The sequence below is a fragment of the Cyanistes caeruleus genome, chromosome 4, assembly GCF_971803275.1.
Source record: "Cyanistes caeruleus chromosome 4, bCyaCae1.hap1.1, whole genome shotgun sequence".
NCBI classification, from domain to species: domain Eukaryota; kingdom Metazoa; phylum Chordata; class Aves; order Passeriformes; family Paridae; genus Cyanistes; species Cyanistes caeruleus.
The window spans coordinates 80,341,032-80,362,508 of NC_141704.1; the positions used below are offsets into that span (position 1 = coordinate 80,341,032).

General features: G+C 39.5%; 1 long non-coding RNA gene across 1 annotated transcript in view; it reads left to right on the forward strand.

Moving 5' to 3' along the window:
• Positions 1–15,066: 15,066 nt before the first annotated feature.
• The window catches only part of LOC111928546 (uncharacterized), a 36,207-nt gene continuing 29,796 nt past the window's right edge, over positions 15,067–21,477 (forward strand). Inside the window, exons 1-3 of the long non-coding RNA XR_002864172.2 lie at positions 15,067–15,158; positions 16,635–16,727; positions 19,359–19,500. This is a non-coding gene — a long non-coding RNA (uncharacterized LOC111928546). The remainder of the gene's footprint in view (positions 15,159–16,634; positions 16,728–19,358; positions 19,501–21,477) is intronic.

Sequence of the window (21,477 nt, forward strand, 5' to 3'; positions counted from 1 at the left end):
ACCAGGAAAAGATGCCTAACAATGAAGTGTACTGGAGTGCCAGCAGGGGAAGGCGTGGATGAGATAATCAGCTGTGTCACTTAAAGCTGCACAAAACAAAGTACTTGTGGTGCACTGGCTAGAATAATTCTGCATTATCACAGGGAGGGTTAAACAACTATTGACCCAACAGCTCTCCACGCTATTTCTCTGATTCTAAGCATCACATGTTCTGTAGGTGGAGAGGGAAGGGTCACTGCTGCAGGAAAAAAATTAACATGTGCCATGAAGTGTCAGATGTTACTGTACATACTATACACAACTGAAAATCCTGTGAGGAGAATAAATGCAGGGCGAATTTGTGGGTGACCTTCTACTTTTACATGTCATAGCAGACATAATGGGTTTTTACTCAAATAAGTGTTTTGTTTGAAATTAGTGGCTGGCGGCCTGATTTAGTTCTCAAATAAAGAAAGTCACACCCTCGAAAGGCAGACTTTGTAAGTCATTCCTCATCAGGCCTCATAAAGATGCCTTTTATAAAATGGAAGGGTTTCAAAAGAGAATGCAGGGGAGGTGAAATCATTAATAAATTACAAGGAGGAGAGAGAACCAAAACACGAGGCCAAAGAGTTATAAAGGAAACCCGATCACGCCGAGCGTAGAGCCCGTCAGAGACAGGCAGCTGCAGCCAGACTGGAGCACTGCACAGGCACTCTTCCCTGCCTTGCAGAGACAGACATCCTCTGTGACTGCTTTGCCTGGCTGCTGGGGCCATTGATAAGCACATGAAACCTGGGAAGTTGAAGCCAGCTGAAGCTCTCAGGACGGCTCAGGAGTCAGGCTGTCTGTCCATTCCAACCCGCGGCGCGAGCACCCAGGGTTTAATCTAAACAAGGGACTTATGACTGCAAGTATATCACTGTATTGGCGTATCATATTGACTTTCTGATAATGTTCTAAGCCAGTCGGGTAAGAAAGAGAAAGTGCCACCGGGTACAAATTGTGGCATCAATTCTCTGCCAGACTGATCAATTGAATTTATATATTACCTCCAGCTACGTACTTAAAATCTATAGTTTCGCTCCCTCCAGTGCACAGCTCACAGTTTAAGTAATTGCAAATACAAATGAATTTTAAAAGGATTTAGCAGGCTTTAAATTAAAAATGTGTGAACATTGTTATTTTAAGCACTCTAAATTATTTACTAATATAACCCAGCTGATTCACTTTTCTCTTCTTTTCGTCTTAGCTTGATTTTTTTGATCCCTGGAGCCTCAGCGGAGCTTAACATACCAATAAACTGCAACCAGCAAAATAATGCTCTATTTTACCTAACTAAAAGAAGACTTCAAATTCAGCCTGCAGAACAACAGGCTGCAAAATGTCAGCAGTACAAGGACTTGTTAAATCCTGCATTAGAAACGGGCAAGTAGTCAAGAGATATAAACATGCAGTTGAAATAAAATATGAATCTGAGATCAAAAAAGTTAAGACAGTGTTTAGGGGGATCTGTTTTACTGTGATGATGCAATGAGGTGACAGGGCTACAGAAAATACTTAGCACAATACCTGGAAGGACTCTTGCTGAGTCTCATTTACCTTAATCAAACATTGCAGCTGTTTTCTGTTTTAACCACATCTTTAAAATACTCGAGTTGCGAGTGTCAAATCAAAATTATAAATTAGGTCATTTGAACTCGTGCTAAAACTCTGAGCATCCTCTTGCACTTTTCCACATTTTTTGGCTTCAGTCTAAAAATTATAAAAAATTATTTATAAACTTCTTCAGAGACAACAAGTGAGAGGTTTGATGCAGTAAAAAGCATCTGAATACAGAAATGATGGCATGTGACTTCAGTTTGCCTACTTAACCAGGTCCAGTGCTGCATTATGGTTTATGCCTCCTTGACATGCCACTACTGATAAATGAACTACAGAATTTGGTAAGAATAATCTGTAAGAAACCCAAAAAATTCATCTGCAATATTAGGTTCCCAGTTTACAAAGTACTGTCTATTCCCTGAACAGAAAAACATGATAAAATTCTGTTCTTCATCTTGCTGGGAAAAGGTATAGGTAATTCTATATGTTTGTCACTGTTACTTTATTTTTTTTATTCAATTTGTTGAGTGAGAGAAAGAAACAGAAGCTAATGTGTAAGGATTATAGCACAATACATAAAAATATAATGTTGGGAATTTGAAAATAATTGAAGAAAGGCTATTATTGTTTTGAAGGAAATAAAGTTATGTTCTCATTATTGGGATAAATATACAGTCACAAAATAAATGTTTGTCCTCATTACTATTGGGGTTTTTTTTATTGTTAAAGTTATGATATGAGGTAATTTGAGATTATTTTCTTCCCAAATTATGCTACAGTCTTTATTCAGGTATATCATCACAGTCAACAGTAATGTAGCTAGAACCTGTCAAAATTACTTTTATAGTTGGCTTAAGTCCTGTTTTAAGACTTCTGTAATTGTGGTTTGCTTTTAAAAATTCTGAAGTAGGGGGATATGCTTTGCCTGCTAATGTTTATTCTTAGAAACCTTGCCACAAGTCCAGATTTAATTCTTCTCACCATTGAATTCCTGAATTTGTCTGAATCACTATAGAGATGAATTTGTTAGATTTCAATAACGGTCAGCACTTTCAAATATCCCATAAAATATTGGATGGTCATAATTCCAGCTTGAGGAATTGAGGCCTTACCAAAAAATACACAGTACGACATTTCCTCCCCAAATTCTAATTTTCTTTGAATGTGGACGATGGATTCCCTGCTGAAAGACAAGGAAATCCTATTACCTCACCAATGTTTCCATACTCTACCCTTATATCAGTATAAAAAAGTTTAGAGGGGCTGCTTTTTCAGATTGCTGTCGTCAGCTTTCTACCTTTGTTCTGCTCTCCAGGTCCCTCCAGGACTAAGTCACAAGAAGTAAAGGGAATAGAAATACTCAGAATCTGCAAGACTGGCAGGAGAGAGTTAAGTGAATGCTTTTTAGGGCTTGAAGCCTCAAGTTTAGGGTTTGCTCTTGCTTTCCTGAGTGATTCCATCATGTGTGAGGAATACCTTTAAGGTTAATGGGATTCTGGAATCAATAAAAATGACTTACTAATGGTTTGGGGAAGTTTTTGTACTACAGGGTGTGAATTTACAAGGTTATTAGCTATTCTGCAACAGCTCTCCCTTTCTGCAGTGAGGCACCACTTTCAAAATGGAGTGAGGTACCTACATGAAGGCTGAGAAGAGGAAGATGCTGTGGGGTGCTTGAGTGCTCTGGATTTTCACCCCAGCCTAATTACTACTCACAGGGTTCCCAGTGGACACAGGTTAGAGTATGTGAGACCAGTGCTGTAAATCGTAGGACAGTTTCTCATGATTTGTAATAAGGTGTGACATGCCTGCAAATTTATGTAAATATCAATTCAAATAATTAAGACAGTTAATTTGAAAGATTTTACTGAAGAAATGAGCTCCAGGACATTGGGTCAGGTTTTTTTTTTTTACCCCCAATACTCCGAGCTGGAATAACAGATAATTTTTTCCTATTAATGAGACTTCATCTTGACCATGGTTCTTGAAATAAAAAGCTGCAATTGCTCAGTGGATCCATCCCAGAGACCAAACCAAAGGAAGGGTTCAGGCAGCCCAGTGTTGTCCTGAAGAGGCAGTGCCCAGCAGAACCATGTATTGCTGTCATGTAAACGTTCTCTGCACCATGGCAGAACCAGCTTGCACTGGAGAAAACACTGCCCTCCTTAGAGATCCTGCTCCCCCTGACTCAACTCCACCCTCATCTCTGTAAAACATAGTATAGGTTAAAAGTGATGACTTCATCCAGTTAACCTGCTGATATGGAAACAATTCACTGTGCTTTAGACTTTAAAATTCTCCTCCTTTTTCACCGCAAGAATCATCTCAGCATTGCTCCTTCAGACGTAAAATAATTCATCTGTGTTTTCCTTACAACAAAGAATTCGCTCAGAGAAAATGTTGAGGAAGCAGCCTGATCTGTCTGGTATTAAAGACTTATTTGACAAAACAAATTTGCAATAAACACTCAGAAAACAGGAGCCATGCCAGTTAGAATGATAGAAAATCATGTCGAAGAGATAAATGGATCATTAAAGGGAAGGTACTTGAATTTTCATTACAGATCACTACACAATCACTAAAGGTTTCTGAACTTGTCTGCCTTGTTGATCTTGTGTGCTCCTCCTACCTCTAACTATTATGCCTAATATCCATATTTTCGCATACCTTTTGAAACCTATATATTTCACCTTCTGAAGGTATCATTAAGAACTCTTTGTAACTATCAGAATTCATGAATTTTGATATGCATTGGCCTGAACAGTACAAAAAACTGTTTAGTGAGTAATAATGTGAACACCATACCTAATGATTCAGAACCTGCATGACATAAGTGATGGTATTTTGGTGAACATATGGATTTTAACTAGAGCTTGGCAGCACAAGACCCTTGTTTAGCTTGGGATGTTGAGGAAACTCAATCAGAGGGATGACTGAATTATTAGCTAGAATTTTTCCCTTTCTGCAGGCTTATAAGTGAAATGACATTGGAAGCCAAGAAACCTAGGGGTAAGCAGGAAGCATCTTTCCATTTCTCAGTTCTGTTAGTGCTGTAAAACTGGAAGAACATTTTTTGCTGTGCACATAATTCCTTCAGTGCAACACAGGTCTAAACACTCAAGAACCAGCTGCCATTAACTATAGATACCATAAAAAAGAAGCACAATTAACACTGATTCTCTGGCGTTTCAGATTCAAGGTAAAACACATTCATTTTTAAGAAGTGCAGAACTGGCACGATCTAGTCTTGCACAAAAAGACAAGACAGACAATCTCCAAGGTGTATATCTAGAAAGTTTCTACCTTTCTGGTGAGTTTGCATTTCTAGTGAGTGGGTTTAAGTTGCAGCAAAACTTACAGCAGCAGAGATGTCTCAATTTAATTAAGACCAAATTTTCGTCCTAATCGCTATCTTCTGTCATCATTATGAAAGCAATAGGGTAAAACAGAGATATTCTCAAGTTGTTATTGGAAATTTTCCTGCCTAGAAGAGAATCTGTCTCCCTGCCTGTTAACCCCAAGCTCATGGCTCAACTTAGGAAATAGAATAAATTACCAGAAGGTAATAGGAAACAAATTGATTCCCTAGACCAAAGAAAGCTGTAGTCTCCAGACACTCTCTTCTTACTACTTCCAGCTTTTAAAAGGGGTAGTCCTACTTTTATCCAGTCAGTTCTTTCCTTTTTACCTCTTTGTATCAGCCTGTGACAGAGATAACACAAAGAACAGCAGAAAAAATTATTTATCAGTAAATCTGGGAGATACAACTTTGCTTTTGAACCTTCTATGTAAAAAACTAAATGAATTGCAAAATCAGCCAGAGAAACATTACATGTATCATCAAAATCACATTAGATCAAAACACATTCAATTTTCTTCTTTCTGGGAAATAGAAGATTTTTTTTTTTTTTTTTTCTGAGTACAGCTGCCTTATATTGTGTGAGAAGCTCCAGCAAATCAACAACACTATCAGTAGAACCAAAAATATCCTATTTGATAGCAGTTGATCTTCAGATAAAATATTGACATTATAGCAAACAACAACACACAACCAAACAGGGCACAGGAGAGCTGGGTACATAAAAGCATTAGGCTTTGATTAACACATAAACTTTCTTCTCTCACTAGCACTGGGTTTTACACCTTTGAGTGGGAGAATGACTGAGGGGTGTGTGGGAGTCAGAGCTGGGCAGAAAATGTCCTTTCATAGCAGTGCCTCCTTCCACTGTCACATCCAGGAGCTGATCATCATGTTCAAACCTCTTCTGGGAGAGGGGGAAGTGCTAAGAAGGGGTGGGAGGCAGAGCAGAACCCTTAACTATTGGCAACTCCTAGAACATAATGATATAATGATATTATACATAGTAGTGTATGTTGAATTGGGAAAAAAAGGTATTGTCATCAAGGTGTCAGATAAATTATAACCCAGAAAATGAACTTACTGTTACCGTAATTATCTAAGCATCTTTATATTCCATCAAGGTGTTATTTCATTATTAAATCCAAAATCCTTGTTTTCTGTTAATGTTTTAGAATAAAAATGGCTGCCTCAAGATAGTGGAAAATAGTTGCTTTACATTCCCAAATTATAGCCAAATTTGTGACTGCTGTCCATGTCAGTGGTATGATTTCCATTGGGCTTGCTCCTCTTCTAAACACATCTTGCACTACAAGTCTGAAAGATGGGTCTGGCATCATCACAGAGATATTTACTTCTATTGAAAAGTAGAGGCTTGATAAGAGCCTTTAAAAAAATCAGACACATAAAAGGAGAGGTCCCTAACACAAAAATAAAGATGACAAACTTAGCTTTGCTATAGCTTTGCTCTAGAGCAATTTTGTACTCTATCAGCTTCAGGTAGACCACCTGCACAATGACAAGTAGGTGAAGCTGGTCTTTAAGGGCCTTAACTAGAAGAAAAAAAAACAACCTGGTGTTGTTGCTTAGCACATTTATGTATTCTCCAGCTATAGATCCCAAAGTGTTTATAAAGCTCCAGAAATATAATTATCCCCATTTCATAGCCGAGGAAATTGAAAGGCAAAATTAAGTAGTTTGCTGAGGGCCACACAGTGAATCATTTGAAGAGCCCAGTTGTTACTGTAAATCTCCACACCTAGGCAATGATTATGCTGCTGTGACTCAGACAAGATATTATTCTAGAACATCAATTGCTGCTGCATAACTGGTGTCATACACTGACTCCTACACACCCTTCCTTCTGTTCAGAGGCCTGATGGACTTCTTAACTTTTCTCCATTTTGCTCTGCAAGAATTCCCTCAAAAATTTCTTTTGAAGGTGCACCCAGATTTCCAGAGCTGGAATTGTTTTTCCTAAAAGAGTTAAAAGCACTGTTTAAGAATCTTAACTTAATTTTGTCAGCTAACTTTCATCCATGCTATGTAAAATAATCCCACAAATGTGTTTTTGAGAGGTAACTTTCTGTAGCCCCTTCAACAGTGGAACAGAGATACAACAGATCTGGGAGATGCCACCAAATCTGCACTGACATTGAAATTCTGAGGCACAAAAGAGTGTTATGATTTCCTGATGGCTACAGAGTAAAACATTTTGGAGAAATACATGGAACTCATTTAAGTTCTGGGCTAATCCATCATTTGTATCCGCATGCTTTGAGGTATACTGCTGCTGGTGCAGCTGTGCACTATTTCACAAGAAGATGGGAACAATTTTTGTCTAAAATTCGAGCCAACCAGAAACTGGGATAAGTATGACACCAAGTTAGCTACACTGTTTTCAATGTGATGAATGTTTATGAGCTCTATGGCTGCCCTTTTCCTCACAGCTGCCAACCTGGCTGAAGAGGAGTATGGAGGTCAGGAACACTTGTCTTAAAGACAGATGACTCCTTGATGGTGCTGAAATAAGTGATCTGCTGTTAAACACAAAAATTGGTCTGGTACTCCTCCAACTTCAGGTTTTCATTTGTGTGACTCAGGTGGGTTTGGTTAAAAGGAAGTAGACATGTCTGAACTCTGTCCACTGTCACAGGTTTTGAACATTTGCTCTTGATAACATCTGAACCCTTCCTGAACATACAAATGTTTCTAAATTTTTTGTAGAGGGTGCTGTATTTGTCATAAGGTTTTATGAATCTCCTGCTAATAGGAGCATCTACTTACATGAAGCACCTTCCATGCTAAGAAACTGAATTCTACCACAGAACTGCTGCATTTCAGTAGTCAAATCAAGTCCCTTTGAAAGAATAGCAAAAAAATTCCTACAGGGATTTGTTGAACCAAAACCCAAATGCTTTTGCTACGTTTTTATTTCAAAAATAATTTTCAAAAATTTTTCTCTATTTTTTTTTAATTTTTTTTTTTTTTTATTTTATTTTCATAGATTTATAAACACCCAGACTAGAGAAAAAAGTGACTGTGGTAGTCAAACTTGACCACTGGTATGCATAGAGAGTAGATTGTTTTCCCACAGGATCTTTTAGAAAGATGTCTGATCTTATTTTAAACCTATGGCAAGTCTACTTCTTACAGCAAAGTGTTCAAATATTTAATTATAGAAGGACATATTTTTTGCAAGCTAGAATTTGTTAAATGCATCTGAAAAGAAGAAAAATAAAGCCTGGTCTGTCAGCTCTCCATCTTTTCACACAAATACATACACAGACCTATAAGGTACATGACATCCTAAAGCTCATTTGCCACTATCTAAAGCAATGCAATATTTATTCCATATTCTTCCTAAAGGGAAGGCTCAAAAAAGCTCAAAAAAGGCTCCAAAATAAAGGCTCAAAAGTGGACACAGCCTTTCCAACGTGGGGAGCAGAAATGAGGCTGGTTTGAAGCTTCCTTTTACCCACCAAAGGTTGCATTATACCATTTTGTGGTAATAACATATGAGAACCTTTCCAAGCTTTTCTGACTCATTGTTTTCAGAGTATCCCTAATTCTTCTTCCTAAATGTTCTACTTTGCTTTTGGCTGCATTTAAAGATATTTTGCTGGTTCTTGGCTGTTAACCAGGCAATTCAAATCGGTTTATAAAATTAGATCATTCTCATAATAAAGACCATCAACATCACCATGTTTGTATCAGCCTAAGAAATGCTCTAAGGTATAAGTAAAAGGGTTTATGTTTGTTTAGTAAGATTTGTATCACCTGGTGGGGAGAGGTTTTTCCATTAGTCTTCTAAAGCAGGAAAATTAGGTGCCTACAAGCCAACGGAGCAGGGTTGATATCTCCATTTTCTACATTTTGGTAAACTGTCTAAATTTAGCATCTCTCCTTTGAGACTTTTGGGTCTAAAATAATCTAAGGCTGCTGGTATGAATATGCTCAATTTCAGCAGTTGCTGCCTTACCTCTTTCTTTGTTACAGATGGCAAACTTTCATTTCCATCCACAACATCATATGGGATGGATACATCCTCCTGTTTCATTCCAAGTGCAGAACAGAAATATTTATTAAACATTTCTGCCTTATCTGTGTCATTATTTATGATTTCCACCATCTGTATATTCAGTGGAACTATGTCTGACCTAAGATTCTTTTTGATGCTAAAATGTTTTCAAATTGCCTTCTTGTTTTCAACCATATTGGCCATTGATGTTTAACAGAATTGTTAATTTATTTTATCAGTTACTTATAAGTCTCAGTGTATAACTTATGACTGCTTTTTCCATTCTTGGTACATCACTATTTTCTGGGTTTTCACTATTTTTTTGTGGTTTAATCAGGATATTTAAATTACTGTACATTTTTGCATGCGAGTTTATGTCCTTGAACAATTCCCAGTATTCATTAATACTTACTAATTAAAATTTACATTCCTTTTCAGTTCTGCTAACAGATTCAAGCTTGGAAAAACTGGCCCTCTAAAACATCTAAGTATAACTACTTGGTGTCATATACAGTTCATACTTTTAAAGTAAACATAATCACCTTGTTTAACAGTTCTTCCTGTTTGATGGTCACTGCTGGACAATATTTATCTCTTTTTCCATCAAAATTATGTTCAGTTTTGAACTTCCTTGTGCAAGATGACTCTCCACACTTTGAGATTATCTGCTACTATTTTGGGAAGCTCTAGGGAATTCTGGTGTTGGCAAAACAAAACCTTAGAAAATATCCCTCAGTTTAAACACTTCAGTGATAGATTATTTTTTTCTCCCCACACCAAAGGGGAAAATATTGAAAGAGCAGCTCTTCTCACTGTCTCTGTGGTTGGTTTTGGTTTGTTTTTTTTCCCTGTAAGGTACACAGGAATCTGTAATTATCTTTTGACTCAGAAGTATCAAGTTCCTGTTACTAGATTATTTTTGACTCTTCAACATGCAATGTTTATTGGATGCAGTATTCCATCTCCAGTCCCTCTTCCTTATTAAGAGGGCTAAAAATATAATCAATATCTCTAAGACTCCAGCACTATGACACCTTCCCAAGTTTCAGAAATATTAACTATGTGACATTTCTCCACATATATTAATACTGCCTCTTCTCACCTATTAACAAGGTGCTTGAAAGTTCATTTAGCAACTCTTTTACAATCTAATATGTCCCTTATCACTTGTCTTTGTTGCATGTCTGGTGGGCTGGTTGTGATTCACACACACAGAGTACATACTTGCTGGATTTTTTTTATATTATTACCCAAATCCCTGCTTAGTTTAAGACCCTTCTGGCAGTTTTTCATTGACTGGGATGGCTTTTGCTGAGATGGTCAACAGGATCAGATTTTCCAATCTCTCAGGTGAGAAATCATCAACAGCCTGTCAGATGGCACCTGACAAGGTCCCAGTACCAGCCTACACCCTCTTAGCTTGAATCTCACCCAGGCTTGACTTCAAAATTTTCCACTTTCATCTAGAAAACCAGAAAAATGCCAGTTGTCCTTGAAATATCTGGCAGGCTCTTTCCAATATGTTGTCAAGAAAGACTGCATGTCATTGTCCTGTGAAGGATGCTTTCATGGGTTTTCATTCATAAAGAGGACTGAACATAGCTCAGACCAGATTCTCCTGGTCTGAACTATGTTCAGTCCTCTTTGTGAATGTTAAAAATTAACTGATGAAAGTTAGTTAAACAAAATGGAGGAATAAAACCATGTCATTTATGGCAGGTCATTGTTTAGCAGGTGAAATGATCAATTATAAATATAAAAAGTATGTCATAATTGCCACAGGAAACAGCTTGCAGGCAATTCCTAGACTGAAATATTTTGCCTAAACTATTAATCAAGTAACTTCAACTGATGAACAAAAGAACTTAACTGCACTTGAATAATTTGCAAATAAGGAAAAAGAAATAGATTTGTCAAATTAATTATTCATTATAAGTAGTTCAACCAGACCTATCCCTTTTTATCATTTACATTGGTTTTAAATTCTTAAAGTGGTTTGGGAACCTTAAAGAGTAAAATTTGCTATAAATGCTTAATGCAATGATCATTTATATATGGCACTGTAAACGTACAAACATACTTTACTTCGCACTGAATTAGGCAGTGGAGACCATAAAAGTGGTTACAATAGCTTTAAGTCTCAAAAAGAGGTTAAAAGCCTGATATTCTGATATTTTTCAGAAGCTGGATACCTGCAGTTTGAAGATTACAATTAACCCTCTCGGCAGCTTCAGGAGCCACTGGCAGTGTCTCCACCAGGGCAAGCAGCCAGCTCTGACAGGGGTGCAATGGGCACAGTCCTCAGGCTTCAGCAGGGACCTGATTTCTAGAAATGCTCATCTGCAGCTCAGTTCTGAGCCTGTTTGGTGGCCTGTTTCATTTTGTTTGGTTTTAGCACGGTTAACTTGAGGAACTTTTCAAGCTATGGCCCTATCCGGTAATACTCGGCTTGCAAGCTCAAATGGGTTGACACAGGTGGTGTGAGCACATTGCTTAGCATGATTTCAGGTAGGACCCATTTTTTCCCAAAATATCACTGTCTTCTGAGAACTGGAACACCATCAAACACATCGGAACAGCTCGGATTCTGGCATCCTTGTCCACAGTACACAGCATCAACTCCATAGGCAGCCCTGAAACCATGCAAAATCTTACACTTCAGATATTAATACAATCAAAACTGCTCGTGAAATTTAGAAAATTAAAGGTGTTTAGAGAGATCAGTGACAAATATAATTTTGAAATCTGACAGTGACTTAAATGATAAAAACATCCTAATAACATTTGCTTTTTCAGGTGGTCGGGAGCTTGTTGTTGTTTGCTTTATTTTGTTTTTTTATAGCACTGGCATTTAACAGAGAGGCTCTGATTTTAACTCTGAGTAAATCTGACATAGAATCACCCAGAGGAAATAAATACAAAGTACTATGAGGCCATGTTTACAATTACTTTTTTAAGCTCTTTCTGAATTAAGTATGCCACATCTCTGCATCAGTTCTGCTGTAGTAGGTAAGCAATGCACTATTCAAATGATTTTTAATGACCAAAGCCCCCATATTTTAGGGTTGAACATCTGTTATCTATTCAGACAGTGAGTAGTCAAGTCAGTATTTGGGTGAATAATTTGCAAATTCAATGCATAGAAGATTTGGTACCAGTGCTAAGGTTAATTCATTTTTTTCCTGGGACATTTTGTAGCCAAATGGAATCAAAATGTCCTCACACATTACTTCACACCCACCTACTTCTTTGAGAAACTAAACAGTGTTGGACAGCACTGAAGACTCTAAAGATAACATGGGATGAAACAGGAGCCATGAATAAAGCAGGAAAAAGAAGAGTGCTTTAGATGTTAGTCTACAAAATGCAGTGTTCAGCTCAGCACAGCTGAAACAAAGTAGTTAAAAAATCAACAAAGAAACTGTAAGAAAAGCTAGCACTGTTTGGATTTATTCATTATTACAACAGCAGCTCATAATCCAATCACAAAAAGAATACTGGAGCATCCAGTACATGGTGTTGGGCAGGAAGATTTCAAAAGTCTTTAGAACAAGAAGAAGCACCTTTCATCCTCAGATATTTAATCTGCAGCATATGGCTTCATGTATTTGCTGTTGTTTCTTCTAAGACCAATGCACACCTGAAGCTTTCCCACTCCTAGTTACAGAACTCTCTGATGTTTGTAATGGTCTGGCACCAGAGGAACTAACCTGGTACTTTGGATTGCTAAAGGGAGACAAGCAGAGCATGAAATAACTCACTAGTGTCTAGCAGCACTAGGCATTCAAAAGCTTAATAGGGAGTCAGGGGCTGCTTGTGTGTGTGGTCTCTTTGCTGTTTGGTCTTGTAGTTCAGCTTTACCAAATGGGATTAGTCTGGATGACTGTGGCAGGAAAGCGTGCTTCCACTTCTGCACTTATGCTAGATCAAAAAAATATTAATTAGAGTACACTGCAGCAGAGCCCAATGGAAGTTGTTCACTGTCCTTAGGATGAGATTGTAAGATTTTACCATTTGCTGATTTCAAAGTTCATTAACAGCAAAATTGGGCTGTAGGATAGTAGAAGAAACTGAGAACTCTTAAAGTCACCCTCTTCTCCCCCCACCTTTAATACAGGAAAGCAGCAAGAGATTCAGGAGCAAAAACTAAGCCTGGACCCCAGGGCTGGACTGGAAGACCAGAACACTTCCAGCCTTTGTACCTCTGCCTCTCTCTAACAGAGATTAACAAGACTCTAACCCTGACAGTCTAACTGGGGAATGAGGGGTGGGCAGGAGAAGGGAGGAGCTTTGTACCTCACCAGCATCTCTGCAAACCTCATTAAGCAGAAAAGTCCTGTTCTCTCACAGGTCACCCAGACTTTCTCAAACATTACATTTCCCACCTTTTCATTTGGGTTCCTGCTCTAAGGAATGTCCCTAGAACAGATAGACTGTCACTGATGGATAAAAGCTCTGTCATCACTGACCTTATGCACAACATCATTATTCACAGCTAACTGATCCCTGGGTATGACAAATTATTTTGTCCCAATAGAAAAATGAGACCATAACATTTTATCTAGAAAGTATGTCTAGTCCATTGATGTCTCATCATAGCTAGCACAGCATTTGATTTCAACAGGTTAAAGAATTAATGAGCCCCATATATGCTTCCTGTATACATTTTAAACATGGGATTATAAAGCTTTAGGGGTTTAGGTCAATTTACTGGCTTGGGAAAAATAAAATACTTGTTGTGACCACTGTTCTAGGCAAAACCAGCATCCCTCTACTGAGTTTGAATACATGACAAAAGCTTCTGCATATTGTCTGCTGGCTCCCAAAATGGTCAAACTCATTTTGAGCTCCTTCAAAATTATACCTCTGTTTTTACTTAAAGTTTCATAAGGAAAAGTCACACTTTTTTTTGTGGTTCTTTACCAAAGGACATCAAACATTGTCCTGTGTGTTTCTCAAAGCCTGCACAGAGCTTTGAGTCCTTCTAGTGCATGTTAATACATACTCCTGGCAGCTTCTCTTTTACTGGCTCAGTCATATAGATCCAAATTTCACAAACAGAAATCAGCTGCAGAAGAAAGGAGAGAAATGTCCTGCTTGAGACCACAGTTATTTTAACACTCTCTACCCACCTTCCTGAAAGAGAGAGGAAGTAGTAGCACAAGGCAGTACTATTATGTCTGTTAGAAGTATCTTATAATGCTCAAAGATTTCTTCTCAAAAGTGTAAAAAACTTAAAAATAATAATAGTATCGTTTCACTAAATGAACAGAACCTCTGAGAAACTTTCTTGGACAATATAATTTGGATGTTTTCAACATCGCTTATTTTATTTCACAACAAACTTAGATTTTATCACATGATTGCTTTCCCAATTATAGTGCAAAATAAAAGGCATCATCAAATAGTTTAATAGGTGCAGAGGAAAATGTAGTTTTGTACATCAAATGATGCAGAAAATAACGTGACAACAACTAAAAAGAGAAAAAAAAAAAAAATCTGTGTTGGGATAGAAAATTATTGCTATGGAGCTATTTGTCCTGTATCTCCTCAATGGAGGAAAGGGACAGAGAGCCTGCAGGTTTGATTATTATTTTTCTGATAAAGTGTACACTGGGATAAAGGGAAGATTTCCTCTTCCAAGTAGGGTCTGCAGTCCTTGCCGTGAGTGTGTAATATCAACAGTTAAAAGACAAATCACGTTTATCCGTAAAAACAGAAGTCCACGCTTAGGCTGCAGGGTAGGAGATTTAGGCAGAGGCACTGACAGTTTTTCTTTAGAAAACTGTTTGTATTTTCCCCCGCAATCTACTCAGACACATACTAATAGAATTTTAAAAGGTCTGTACACATCCACCGGTGCTCAGATGGCATGTTGATAAGCACCTCCTGGTGATTTTCAGATCTCCAGCTCCAGCATGGACCGCTGATTACCTCAGTCTGCCTGGCAATGCACAGCACTAATCTATCTCAAACCAGAGGCCCCCGAACAGCATAGGGTGGGGAGCAGTGGATCACCAGAACCCTTTTCAGAAGGCCTGCATCCAGGCCATGCAGCACAGGGATGTATTATTTATGGCCGTGCCTCTGTGTGATTACCTCCAGTTCACTGGAAGCCTCTCCAAAACAAAGGTTGCTCTAGTCCTGCTCGCCATTGGCACCAGGCCCTCCTCGCTCCTGCTCTCCCCCTCTGCTGTAAGCAGAAATAACAGCCCTCTCTCTAATTAGCTGTCTTTAAGGCAGGGCTAAGTGGGCTCAGTGGGGGGAAGAGGCTTTCCTGAGCCCCTCCAAGGCTCTCCTCAGCGCTGGCAGCCGGAGCGCGCGCGGCCTCCGAGAGGCACCGCAAAACTCGCTGGCATTATGGCCACGGGTTATCATTATCATCTTTTTTTTTTTTAAAAAAAAACCCTGATCGATCGCTCCCGACCACAATGATGCTTCAGGGCATCTCTCTCTCTGCTGGGGAGTGATTGACCATTGGGTATCATTAGAGAGGGGAGGTGAGGGGAGGGAGGGAGGCGAAGGGAAGACAGGCTGCAGTAGCAGCACCAGGCCCCGGCTCCTCCTTGCGCACGCCTCTCCCTCCCGGACACTGCTGACCTTTCACTCAGGAGCCAGCTGGAGTCAGGAGAGATTTAATTGAATGGCTTCCTCAGATGTGTCTGAGGTTTGGGTGATGGAGGAGGAGGATACAGCGCTGAGAAGAGAGGAGTGTGGGGGGGGAGAGGAATGGAAAAGAAAATGGAAAGGAAAAAGGAAAAAAAAAACCAACAACTTGGGGTGACCTTCAAAGGCTAATTGCTTGGCTCTTGCTAGGCCTCTGCTAGGCTTGCACAGAGATCTGGGCACTGGCAGGGCCAGGGCTGTCCTTCCCTGGGCACAGGCACTGTCCTGCTGCCCTGGACTCCCCTTCAGCCTCTCCCTGTGCAACCTGTGAGCCAAATCAGCCACCTCTGCCCTCCTGGGTGAGCCACACGGGCAGAACAAGGGTCATCCGAATTTTCTAGGCCTCCTCATTCGCTGGAGAAAGGTTTTGGGAGGGATGGGGGCAAGAAGCAAGCATCCTTCTGAGCGAGTGCATAAATACACAGAAATGTGCATAGATGTTTTCTTGTCTTTTTTTTTTTAGTATCACATTTCTCTTCAGGCTGAGTAGAGAAATGGCCAATAAAAAGGAAAACCACAGAGGTCCCAGCCAGAGAAAGCTAGCCACTGTCCTGGTGCTTGCCCTTTTCCAGTCACCTCCCATTTCCTCTGGTTTGGCTCCTTTGTTTGTGCACCTTGGCAGCGCTACCCACCCACCTCCTGCTCCTCCTCCTCCTCCTCCTCCTCCTCCTCCTCCTCCTCCTCTCCTCTCCCTTCCCTGCATGTCCCCCTCAATTCCTGCTCCCCCCTTTCCATTTTAACATAACTAAAAAGGAACGAATGGATCTCAGCTGAGTTAAATGGGTGACAAGGGAGATGGAAAGAAGGAAATTCATCCCTTCTTGTCTTTGAGAGCAATTTAATTAGGCCCAGGCCCCCTGTGAGTGGGTAAGGGAAAGGCTGAGGATTGGCTTGTCTGGGCTTCCTCTGAAGGCAAAAGCGGCCTTGGACACACATACAGAGAAAGGATTTTTAAAGGATCATGTAAGAAGATCAACAGATAAGCAGCTAATTTTGTGTACTTAGGGAGAAAATGAGTGCGTTCACTCCCACTGGAATAGCCAGAGTGATGGGATGAGAGGAAGGAAAACGAGGAAGAAGCAAGGAAAAAAGCTTAAGGTATTTCACCATTACTGCTGATTGCCAAAATTAAAGATTTATACTGCTTGATAGGGTACTCTGGCTATGGCTTTCACAGTGGCTGTGCATGTGTACATATATCTATATACATACATATATAGATATAGATTTTTCTTTATACAGCTCAGTTATTTCAAGAATTTTCATCAGAAAACCACTTTTAAACTAATTGGAGTCTGTGGAGAGGAAACCTCATTTTTGGTTCAAATGAATTTTCTGAAAATGTCATTTGATTCGGGAAATATGACTGATCTGCCCGATTTCTTGATAAGAAATGAAATGAGCCGTTGTCCTTCAGGATATCATAGACTTGAAATGGGGGATTTTATGGTTAATGCCATCAGATAGAAGTGTCCTACTTTGAAAGGAGAAGTCCATCAGCCCCAGGGAAAGGCTGAAGACCGAATTTCGTCTCTAAATCCACAGCTGCAGCTAGAGCTGGCACAGAGCAGTGATAGATTTTTTTATTTCCCAAGCAATAATTACAAGATCAACAGCAATAAATAACACAATGATTAATAACAACAAGTAGTTAGTTCTTTTTCAGCTCTTCATTTTAATTCATAATTTTTCCCCTCAGTGATGTGGCCAGTGCTAACCATGGAGGCTAAATTTAATCCACAATATTACAACACCTTAGCTTTTAATTATCTCACATAGAATAAACCTGTATTTGGAGATGGCTGACTTCTTAGTGCAACAGAAACAGGATCTCTTGGATGTCAGTGTAACCTTGCTAACTCCATTTTTTGTAGGGTAAAAACTAAGAAAAGACAAGATAAGTGACTTTCCCAAGGCCACAAAAGGAATTAGTCAGAGAGACAAGAAAGTCCCTCAAAGTCCTTGCTGGAGGGCTGGTACCATTAGTTAGTTTATCTTTTTCATAGCAGCATATATGCAAATAGAAATGGAGTCATACGGATAGGAAAAATGAGATCAGGGACAAGAGGAAAGGCAAAGAGAGAAAGCCAAATAAGTGTAAGTAAATGTTCAAAAGGGCTGATTCAAGCTAATATTGAAGCAGCAGGTTTTAAACAAGACATCAGGAAGAAACAAACGGAGTGGGACTCGTCAGTGACTTGGGTAGAAGGTTGTTTTACAAAAAGATTGTTTGCAGAGGTTTGACAGGCTACAAAAGGTTTGGATGCAGACTTCCAGGCTTTCCAGTGTGGGCTTGCAGTGCTGGCCCATCTGGGAGCACACCAGCTTTAGTACTCAACATGCTGCTGCCAAAGTTTATGGCAAAAGTCCTGTTGACATTGCTAGGAGTGTAGGAAGGGCTTTACAGAGCAGCAGCTGTTTTATGCCCTGCTTGATCCAGGAAAGAGGGCAGGTGCTACCACAAGTTTCCCTTCAGCTTTAGGGTGCTGCCAAGAAAAAAAAAAAAAAAATCCAGCAGGAGGAACGAGAAGCAAGGAAAACCCAAGTTCTCATATTTCAGTCAAAAAAAAATAAAAATCTAAGGAACAGGTAGACAGGATGTCTCAATTTGAAAGGGATTTATTTTACCAGCATCCTGCTAGTGGAAAAATCACCAATTCTTTTACTGACATTACTAAACTGGTTTCTTCATATACAAGTCTACTTCTCATTAGTGGGTAGACAGACCATTTCCTAAATGCACAGAATAGAAGCAGAAAGCTGATGTAGTACTCTAACCTTTTCCCTGTTAAATAGGAAAAAAAAAAAAAAAAAAGTGTCTTTCTGTGATGCATCGCTGATTATTTTCAATGCTGAAATCTAAATTATGGTAGAAACACTTTACTCTCCCCAAAACTGGATTTAAATGGACACTTTGTGTTATGCTCCTTCTCATCAGCCATGGCTCCCCCACAATGACTGCAGGTACAGATGAGACAGGAATCAGTGACCAACTGAAAGAAAAATTCCCAAATTTCTCCTTAAAGAGCAGCTTTGTCTACAAAGGATTACCCTGCCCTGCCCATGGTCTCTGCCAAGCCTGATCTGCTTCAAGTTGTCATCCACAGGAGTGATTTCTGGGGTTGCTTTTTACAGCCACTCTGAGATATCAGGTGCAAATTGAGTGGGGCAATTTCTTAGACCTGGTTCTGCTTTCTTTTCCTCTACTAGTTTTTAGTGTGTATGAAATTTTTTTTGGATAGTGTGAAAATAATCCTACATGAGAGAAAAATGCTTCAGTCTTTCTCAGTCAGGAGGAAATCATATTGCAATACATAACTCTGAATCTCAGGCATAAGTATTACAGATGGAAAAGAATTATTAGGTCATCTAGACTTGTGCAGGATTGTTCCCTACAGTATATTCCCCAGTTCTAAAACTTGTCTAGTTTTAATTGACACTGGCAATGGGCTTTCCATCATGTTCCTTGGGAGGCTGTTCCACTGCCTGAACTCAGTATTAAGAAATATTTCCTGATACTTCTCTAAAATTGCCATTGCTTAATTTTGGCTTACACCACCAATACAGCCTCTTTATACTGCATTCTGTGTTATGAGGCACAAGCTACCACTGCCTTTCCTCGACAAGACATCTCTGCTTATGTGCATTTAATGTATTCATTTCATTGGGTAGATAAATGTATATGAAATAAAGCATCCTCTAAGCACAACATACATTTGTTTTGTACAGCAACTGCTGAATAAAGAGCAGGCCTGAAAGAATTACACTGGTGGAGACTTTGATGTACGAATAGGCAGAAGAGCAGAAGAGGAGAACACATAACTCAGCCCCAGATTGCACCCTCAAGAAATCACGTTGAGATTCCCAACAGGTAAACACCTTGACAAATCCTTACTAACTTGATGAAAGCAGTTCACCAAAATATCGTAAAAGCACAGAGTGGATAACACAGGAGATGGATCAATTTCTTTCCCTACACTTCCACGGTACCCTGTTTAGCTAGAGATGGAATAATGTTCTAGTACATGTAAGAAAAATAAAAATATATCTAGGAATCTCAGGGAAAAATATGTAATTACATAGGAAATGTAATGTAGAGAACACCACTTACAATTGTAGTGCATTTTTTTTATCTTTAAAGTGCTGTACAAACACAGCTAAAGGAGTAATTGGTTTACTTTCACAGATCCCCGTGGAGCAGGTGAGTGTTATTCCCAGGTGGACATGGGGGCTCATCCTGAGAAGTGCTGAGCAGATTGCTTTCCAGAGAAGACTAAAAGTGTTTTAAATGCCACAGTGTGACAACATCTTGCACCCAGTTCTAGGTCTTGTCTGTACCAGCTCAAAATCCCTGAGGCCACACAACAAAAATCCCTGGCCTTGTATAAGTTCATGCTACCCTATAAAAACATAATGTGAAAGTTATAACTGCAAAATTTCATAGTCATAGGCATTACAGTAGGCTGTGCATCACCTCTTCTTATCCCTCTTTCCTCACATTGGGCTGGGCACCAACTGTCCTCTGACACAAACACCACACAGACACTAAATAAAACCTTGAAGGCAACATAAACTCTTGATAAGCTGTCCCATTCTGCTGATACCCACAAAAGACATGCATTTCATCTGTTCTGTAAGTATCTTGCAGTAGATCATGTTAATGACTATTAATGAACACAGGACAAAAGCTTTAACATCACAGCTCATAAGAAAATGGTGGTCAGGACCAAAAAAGTAAAAATAAAAAATAATGAAAAAGAAGTGGTGCTCAGAGCTTTGGTCCTCTGTGATCCAGCTGGATTCTCCATTGAATAACATCAGGTAAGCACATAACTGTTAATTTTGTTATTCACCTGAATTGCATTTAGTTGTTTAAAATTCTGGCATTTTTTGCCTGGTGAACTAGTCACTCAACTACTTGAAGTGACACTTGAATACAAGTCTTCTGAAAAGAATGTAGAGTCCAGGGGTAGTGGGAGAGCAGCAGCAATAGGAGGCATTCTTTGCCAGTGGGAAGAACGAAACAAATTTCCCAGCTGTATCAGTCTGTACCAATCTGAGAAGTAGGCATATGTGGAATACAGGCATTTGGGACCAAATTAAAGGCATTTTCCTTTCCATTCCACTTAGACACTTCAATTACTTCTGCTGTGATCACAGGGTAGGGGATCTCCCACCCTGTACACACAACCTGCAGCGTTCCTCTCATCCCTACAGTGCTCCCAGCCATATGCTCCTAATGTTCCACAACCTTCCCCTCAACATGCTCAAAAAAACCCAAAACACAAAACTCACTGTAAATCCAAATGTGAGAGAATGAGATTACTGCTTACTGAAATCGAAATGTGAGGAGTTACAGCAGAATTCTGAATCTTTACTGGCATCAGCAAAGAGAAAAGGAAGAAGTCAAAATCTAAAAGTGATGCCTAGGCCACCTAACTTTATCTTTTATGTGATCAACTCACAAAGTACCTTGGGAAGAAGAATTCACATGAAAAAAAAACCACTTCCACTTTCTCCTGTCTCTCCTCCATGTGAGTGACAGAAAGATCACTGTTTGGTCTCACAGGTAATTTTCCCACTTGTGAGATGCTCACTAAAGCCCCCACAACCACCACCCCTGACAGAGCTCTGCAGTACAACTGGAAATTCAAACATTGCCCATCATGACAATAATGAAATATATGGAGGGGAGGATGAGAAGGAAAGGGTGAAAAGTGGATCCCAGGCTGAATGACAGCTTCTGGAACCTCTCCTTCTCCTTGCTGGACCTGTTAAATCCACAGTTTAGTGGTGGGCCTCAGGGAGGACAGGGCACCATAGCATGAGTCCCTGTCATGATCAATAA